Genomic DNA, 8,333 nt, shown 5'->3' with positions numbered 1-8,333 from the left:
TGGCTGCTGTCTGCTCTGCAGCAGAAAGCCCTTTCCCCACAGTACATCAATGCAAGTTTGAATAACAAAGGCAATTTTTTGGCCAGGCATAGTGGCTCATGCCTATAATCCCAGCACTTTGAGAGGCCAAGGCAGGAGGGTTGCTTGAGCCCAAGAATTTAAGACCAGCCTGGGCAACATAGGGAAACCTCATCTCAGGAAAAAAATAAAATAAGATAAAATGAGTCCAGGCATGGTAGTGTGTGCCTGTGGTCCCAGCTATTGAGGAGGCTGAGATGGGAGGATTGCTTGAACCCACGAGGTCGAGGCTGCAGTAAGCTATAATTGTGCCACTGCACTGCAGCCTGGGCAACAGAGCAAGACCCCGTCTCAAGGAAAAAGAAAAAGAAGGCCAGATGTGGTGGCTCACACTGTAGTCCCAATATTTTGGGAGGCCAAGGTGGGCAAATCACTTGAGGCCAGGAGTTGGAGACCAGCCTGGCCAACATGGTGAAACTCTGTCTCTACTAAAAATACAAAAAAATTAAAATAAAAAAATAACTGGGCATGGTAGCACATGCCTTTAATCCCAGTTACTCTGGAGGCTGAGGCAGGAGAATTGCTTGAACCTGGGAGGCAGAGGCTGCAGTGAGCCGAGATTGTGCCGCTGCCCTTAAGCGTTGGCAACAGAGCAAGACTCTGTCTCAAAAACAAACAAACAAAAAAGCTAAAAAGAAAAAGAAAGGCAGTTTGAGCAATTTTTCCTAAGCCATGGCATATCAGTTATACAGAAATACCGCTTTGGGAAACAGTCTTCAGGTGAGCCTAGATGAGCTCATACAGTCTCAACAGACCACCTACAAGTTCTACTTCAGTTTGATAAGGCTATAAATTCAGCATTGGCTCAGAGGGTTAGGAACAGAGTCAATTTCAGGAGCTTTCTAAATATGTACAGATTCTGTGATAATCTGTGGACTTTCATATTGAATGATGTTGAATTCAGAGAAGTGACAAAATTCATTAAAGTGGATGAAGCAAAAATAGTAGACTGTGATGATAAAATTACTGGCTCCAATACTACAGAATGATGGAAAAACTGGCTTTTTAATGCTGTCTTCTGTTATTATTCATCACTTTTTGAAGAGAAGCAGAGAAGAAACTTAAAACAAGTTATTTTAGCATTGCAGAAATGACTATACTGTGCTCTCCCAGAGAATTCCAGTAGGAAGAAGCTTGTAACTCATAGCCTCTTACACGTTACCTTTATTACACAGCATGAAAAAAACATAACTTTTAAAAAATGACAATTCAAAAGTTGTTGGCTTCTTAAGAATATTCTTCAATAAACTCCTTTTAAAACTTAAAAAAAAATCTTATCCATCCATCAAGCCCCATCACTCATATCCAGTCTATTTGGAGTCTCAAGAGTAGTCTCCAGGGCCAACCATGATGGCTCATGCCTGTAATCCCAGCACTTTGGGAAGCCTAGGTGAGTGGATCACTTGAGGTCAAGAGTTTGAGACCAGCCTCGTCAACATGGTGAAACCACCATCTCTACTAAAAATACAAAAATTTGCCAGGCCTGGTGGTGTGCACCTATAGTCCCAGTGACCCAGGAGGCTGAGGTAGGAGAACTGCTTGAACCCAGGACGCAGAGGTTGCAGTGAGCCGAGATCGTGCCACTGCACTCCAGCCTGGGCGACAGAGCAAGACTGAAAAAAAAAAAAAGTACTCTCTAATAAATAGCGTCTCTCTCCTCTCTGCCCAGAGTTAGAGAAATAAACCAAAGAGTAAATATGGTGGCCAAGATATTAGCTTTACCGATAGAGAAGTGTGGAGAACTTAATCCAGTGTGAGGGCCAAATGGACCTGCATCCAAACTACAATAGAAGACAGAGATCCACTCACCCACCCACTCCTGGGCAGCACTCCCAGCTCTGTCAACGCCAGGAGGACCTGCAGAGAATTCCTCTCTGAGGCAGCTCACTCTTAAGGGGAAGAAGAAGGGCTGAGACAAACTCCTTTCATAGGAAGGAAACACTGGGATTGAGGAAAACACCTTCCACACTCTCACGATCTGTTCCTAAGAACTGATACCAGCTTTTTATTCTCAAGTATCTGACACGTACATCCACTTTTCTCCTCCAATCCCACCATTATCTGTTGCCTGGATCAGTATAACTGCCTACAGTTGATCTTTTGCAACTAACTCCAGAGCCCTACAATCAATCATTCCCCACACTGTGGCCAGAATAATGTTTCTGTTTTGTTTTTTGTTTTGAGACAGGGTCTTGCTCTGTCGCCCAGGCTGGAGTGCAGTGGTGTGATTGCGGCTCACTGCACCCTCAGCCTCAGCCTCCAGGGCTCAAGTGATCTTCCCGTTTCAGCCCCCCGAGTAGCTGATACTACAGGCGCACACCACCACACTTGGCTAAATTTTGTATTTTTTGTAGAGACAGGGTTTCATCATGTTGCCCAGGCTGGTCTTGAACTCCTGACCTCAAGTGATCTGCCAGCTTTGGCCTCTCTAAATGCTGGGATTACAGGCATGAGCTGACACACCTGACCTATTTGGTTATTTAGTTGTTTTTTTTTTTTTTTTTTTTGGTTTGTTTGGCTGGTTTTCTTTTTTCAAGACGGAGTTTTGCTCTGTTGCCCAGGCTGGAGTGCAATAGCATGATCTCTGCTCACTGCAACCTCCACCTCCCAGGTTCAAGTAATTCTCCTGCCTCAGCCTCCTGAGTAGCTAGGATTACAGGTGTGCACCACCATGCCTGGCTAATTTTTGTATTTTTAGTAGAGATGGGGTTTTACCATGTTGGCCAGGCTGATCTCAAACTCCTGAGCTCGTAATCTGCCCACATCAGCCTCCCAAAGTGCTGAGATTACAGGCGTCAGCCACTGCACCTGGCTTGTTTTTTAAGTTTAGAGACAGGGTCTCTGTTACCTAGGCTGGTGTGCAGTGGTGTGATCATGGCTCACTGCAGCCTCAAACTCTTGGGTTCAAGTGATCCTCCTGCCTCAGCCTCCGAAGTAGCTGGGACTCAGGCATGTGCCACCATGCTCAGCTTATTTATTTATTTATTTTATTTATTTATTGCAGAGACGGGATGTCATGATGTGACCCAGGCTGGTCTCAAACTCCTGGGCTCAAGCACTCCTCCTGCCTTGGCCTCCCAAAGTGCTGGTATTACAGGCATGAGCCATTGTGCCTGGCCAGGATATGTTTTTAATATGCAAATCTGATCATTTCTCCTCTTATTAAACCGCTTCAGTAGATTCTCATTCCTCCTGGGATCAAGACTCAAGTCCTCACCAGGGCCCACTAGATCCCATGGTCTGGCTCCAGTCTTCTCTTCTCCCTGTCATTTTTGCTCCACACACACACACACACGCACAGAGCATTTCTCATTGTTTAAATTGCCATGCTTACTCCTACCTCAGGAACTTTGGACATGCTGTTCCCTTTGTCTGTAATGCTCACTCCCCTCTCTCTTTCCTCTCTTTTTTCTTTTCTTTTCTTTTGTGGCCTGGTTAACTCCTACTCATCTACAGATCTTAGCTCCCACATCCCTTCCATAGGGAAGTCTTCCCTGACCCCATAGGCCCCCATAGGCCCTACTACTTCCTTCAGATAATTTACCAGGCGGTATAATTATATAATTGCATGATCATCTGGTTAATATCTTTTCCCCTATAGGTTCTCATCAGAACCACAAACGATGTCTGTTTTGCCCACTCTTGTGTTCCTTAGCAATTGGCACGGAACTCAGTCCAGTCCTCAGAGACACCCAATAAATATTTATTGAGAAAACAAAAGGCCAACTAGACTCGAACTTCCTCTGTTAAGCCAGACATCTTCTCCCCCTCCTCTGAAATCCTACGGCATTTGAGATCCCACCATTCATGTACACGACATTTATGGCATCTGCCTGATAGTGGCTGATAGCAATGTCTTATCTCCCCAGCTAGACTGTGAGTAGCTGTGGGCCAGGGAGCATGGCTTCCATGTGACTGTAACTCTCACAATGCCTAGCCCAGCTCCCAGCACTTGATGTGTGCACAATAACAATTTATTCAAAGAGTTAATAAAGATGTTGGCTTTTCTTTTTTGGTCTGTAGCAGTGTTGGTGGTGATGGAGGGAAGCTATAATTCCCTGATGCTTGAGAATGCAACGGAGACTGCGTTTTATAGGGCAGAACTAGGAAAGGATATTAGAATGTCGTGTCCTTTTATTGCAAGAACATTTTCTCTGCCAATTTGCTTGGCAAGGCAAAGCAAAGCCTTTTCTGTAAACACAGCAAACTAGTTCTAATTTTATGCAAAAAGAGGCAACTATAACCAAAAAGCGGAAGAGCCACAGAAAGTGAACTGCTTTTACTTATTCATTTGAGTTGTATTTTACTATATTTTGTTTGCTAAGGACCACATACATTCTAATCACAATCGGAACTGTTTCAACTCACAACTTTTCACTCATCTTCAGAATGGAAGATATGAAGGTAAGATTGTCAGAAATGTGGAATTCATGGGCCAGAGGGAGGGGATAGACAAACACTAAATGACCAGATCTCTTTCTGGGACACACTGGGCAGGGCCTGTTTGCCGGGAAAGTGCAGAGATCCTAGGGCCAGGTTAAGCATGCGCTCCAAAGAATGGTTTTCTGAGAGTGCCAAGTCAAAGAAGATGCAGACATTGCCTAAGGACACCAGAGATATTGGATGTGAGGGATAAGGAAAGCAAATAACTGTAGATGGAGAGTGAGGTGGTTGCCTGGCAGAATGAAGGGAATGGTGTCAGGAACAAAGTAAAGCAAGGGCAACGCCCTTGTGATGTAGTAAACCAAGTTCTTAAATTTGGGACGTCCTTAATTCAGACCCAGGTAGCAGAAAAGCTGGAGTTCCTCCAGTGTTCCAGGACAGGCCATAAACAGTGGGCTTCTGTTTCATCCCTGCCTTTGAGAGGCTTACAATCTGGTTATTCACAGACAGCCAAAACCACAACTGACTTTAAGGAAAGATACTAAAGTACACACAGTGCTGTGGTTTGAATGTTTGTCCCCATCCAAAACTCATGTTGAAATTTAATTGGCATTGTAATGGTATTGGGAGGTGGGACCTCTAAGAGGTGTTTAGATCACAAGGGCAACACCTCAAGAATGGACTAATGTTGTTATCAAGGGAGTAGGTTTGTTATTATGGGAGTGGGTTTGTTATTGTGGGAGTGGGTTTGTTATTGTGGGAGTGGGCTTGCCTCTTCCTTGCCCTCTCTTTTTGTCCTTCCACCATGTGACACCTTCTGCCATGTTATGACGCAGCAAGAAGGTCCTCACAAGATGCTGGCCCCTTGACACTGGGCTTCTGAACCGTGAACCAATAAATGTATGTTCATTATAAATTACCCAGTCTGTGGTATTCTGTTACAACCGCACAAAATGACTAAGATGCATGGGAACACACATGCCCTGAAGCATATTCCAAAGCCTACAATACAGGTTGAACTATGAAGAGACTGTGTTAGAACTTTACTGGGACAGGAATGTGGAACTAGAGGGCTAGAGGTTAGGGAAGCCATCATATGTTATACCTTTCCCCCTTATTCATTAGACCTGGTGCTCTCCTTGTGTAACCCATTCCATTTGGTATCTTGTGGTTTCCACCAGGCAACCACATACCTTCACACGTGCTGCCTTCTGAGCAGGATTTTTTCTTTTATTTTCTTTTCTTTTCTTTTTTTTTGAGACAGAGTCTCACTCTTTCACCCAGGCTGGAGTGCAGTGGCGCGATCTCGGCTCACTGCAATCTCCGCCTCCCGGGTTCAAGCGATTCTCCTGCCTCAACCTCCTGAGTAGCTGGGATTATAAGTACGTGCCACCACTCCTGGATAATTTTTGTATTTTTAGTAGAGGCAAGGTTTTACCATGTTGGTCAGGCTGGTCTCAAACTCCTGACCTTGTCTGGGCACAGTGGCTCATGCCTATAATCCCAGCACTTTGGGAGGCCGAGGCGGGTGGATCACGAGGTCAGGAGATTGAGACCATCCTGGCTAACACAGTGAAACCCGGTCTCTACCAAAAATACAAAAACTTAGCTGGGGGTGGTGGTGAGCGCCTGTAGTCCCAGCTACTCGGGAGGCTGAGGCAGGAGAATGGTGTGAAGCCGGGAGGCGGAGCTTGCAGTGAGCGGAGATCGCGCCACTGCACTCCAGCCTGGGTGACAGAGCGACACTGTCTCAAAAACAAACAAACAAAACTCCTGACCTTGTGATCCGCCTGCCTCAGCCACCCAAAGTGTTGGGATTACAGGCATGAGCCAGTGCGCCTGGCCTGAGCAGGGTTTTCTTTGAAGCCCTACCTCTGCACTCACCCTTGGCTCCAAGCTTTGTGTCATGGAGCCAGACCCTCCATCTCCAAGCTTAGGCCAAACCAATTCATGTTGGGTAAGAACTTTGCACTTGCAGAGCCTGTGTGCCAGTGATACTGAGTTCTCTACTGTTCAAAGTGAGTTAAACAGACACATTCTTACTTTCTGGGAGTGCATAAGCTAGAACAAACAAAAAAAGGACAGAGAAAAGGCAGACACAGACAAGACCTCAACAATTGACTATGTACTGGAGAAAAAGGCAATGGAAAGATTTATATTGTGAAACTCAAAGGGGTTGTCATCATCAATGATGTTTCCTGTCCACATTCCCTTATTTGCTCAAAGACTCAAACATCACCCCTATGTGGTGACTCCTAAATCTGTCTCCAGGTGAGCTATCTTACTCAACTTGTAAGTGGAAATCTTTCATTGTGTCTGGTACATCTCTGCTAAATACCTCACTCTTCAAGATGGGAAGTTCCCAGCTGAACTCATTGCTCTTGTTGCTAACCACATCCACCTTTCCTAGTTTTTCCTCTCTGTGTTCCTGGACCTATAACAATCACGGACATTGTTGTAGCACTTTGCAGATGATAAAACCTGTCCTCTCACTTTCACTCATTAATTTCCCCAACTGCCTGGTCTTGGAAGCTGTAGCATCCACATTGACTCTGATTTCTCTTCCATCCCTTTCCTCACATTTTTAACCTATGTACTTGGTTTGATCTATAAATAGTGTGATTTTCATTTTTTTTTTTTTTTTGAGGAAAAAAAATCCTATCTTTCTTTCTTTTTTATTTATTTATTTATTGAGATGGAGTCCTGCTCTGTCACCTAGGCTGGAGTGCAATGGGATGATCTCGGCTCACTGCAACCTCTGCCTCCTGGGTTTAAGGGATTCTCCTGCCTCAGCTTCCCGAGTAGCTGGGATTACAGGCACGTGCCACCATGCCTGGCTAATTTTTGTATTTTTAGTAGAGATGGGGTTTCACCATGTTGGCCAGGCTGGTCTCGAACTCCTGACCTCAGGTGATCCACCCACCTCAGCCTCCCAAAGTGTTGGGATTACAGGCGTGAGCCACCGAGCTGGGCCTCATTTATTTTTAGAGAGAGAGCTAAAGGGCTTTTGGAAATGGAGATATCTGCCATTGAGCATAGGCAAGCACTGCAATTTTGAAACCAGGTCCCAGTAAAATGCATGGCTTATGAATATAATGGAACACAAACAGGTAATTTGAAGCTGTTCTCCTTTATTGATTTTGTTTCGTTTTGTTTTTTTGGAGACAGGGTCTCACTCTGTTGTCTAGGCTGGAGTGCAGTACCATGATCATAGCTCACGGCAGCCTTGAACTCTTGGGCTCAAGTGATCCTCCCACCTCAGCCTCCCAAGTAGCTGGGACTACAGGTGCATGCCACCATGCCCAGCTCATTTTAATTTTTTATTTTTTCATAGAGTTGGGGTTCTCACTATGTTGTCCAGGCTGGTCTTGAACTCCTGCCCTCAAGTGATCCTTCCACCTTGATCTCCCAATGTGCTGAGATTGCAGGCATTGAGCCACCCCACCTGGCCCCTTCTGATTTTTTAAATAAAAAATAGTTGTGTTTTAATAGACCCTTTTACAACTTAAATCACACCTGTCAGATATTTATTTACATTCATTGCAATACACATATCCACAGCTAGATTAATTCCTTGCATTACCTCACCCTGCCTTTTTATGGTTGGGGGATATTTTGCTGCAAGAATCCTTCCAAACAGCACAGAGAAGTCACGTTAAATTCAGTATTTACATTTCGAACCACAGAGCTAACCAGAGAAGGAGAAGGACTAAAGCCAATATATTTGGTGGAGAGATTAGGGAAGAATCCCAAGTAAACAGAATTTCGAGGAAAAGGCAACCTGGTAGGCTACAAGATAGACTCGTTTACAGATAATTTCCCATAGAGGAAATGACTTGAACCAAAAAAAGAGGAAGTGTGGTGAAGACAGT

The 8,333-nt window shown here is 44.8% G+C and overlaps 1 pseudogene; it reads left to right on the top strand.

The window, feature by feature from the left end:
- The first annotated feature begins 747 nt into the window (after window positions 1-747).
- LOC109028099 (transcription initiation factor IIA subunit 2-like) lies at window positions 748-1,067 on the top strand (annotated as a pseudogene).
- Window positions 1,068-8,333: the final 7,266 nt, after the last annotated feature.

Source organism: Gorilla gorilla, chromosome 7 (assembly GCF_029281585.2).
Source record: "Gorilla gorilla gorilla isolate KB3781 chromosome 7, NHGRI_mGorGor1-v2.1_pri, whole genome shotgun sequence".
NCBI classification, from domain to species: Eukaryota; Metazoa; Chordata; class Mammalia; order Primates; family Hominidae; genus Gorilla; species Gorilla gorilla.
The sequence above is the reverse complement of the archived record's forward strand: the minus strand, read 5'-3'. Positions and strand labels throughout refer to the sequence as shown.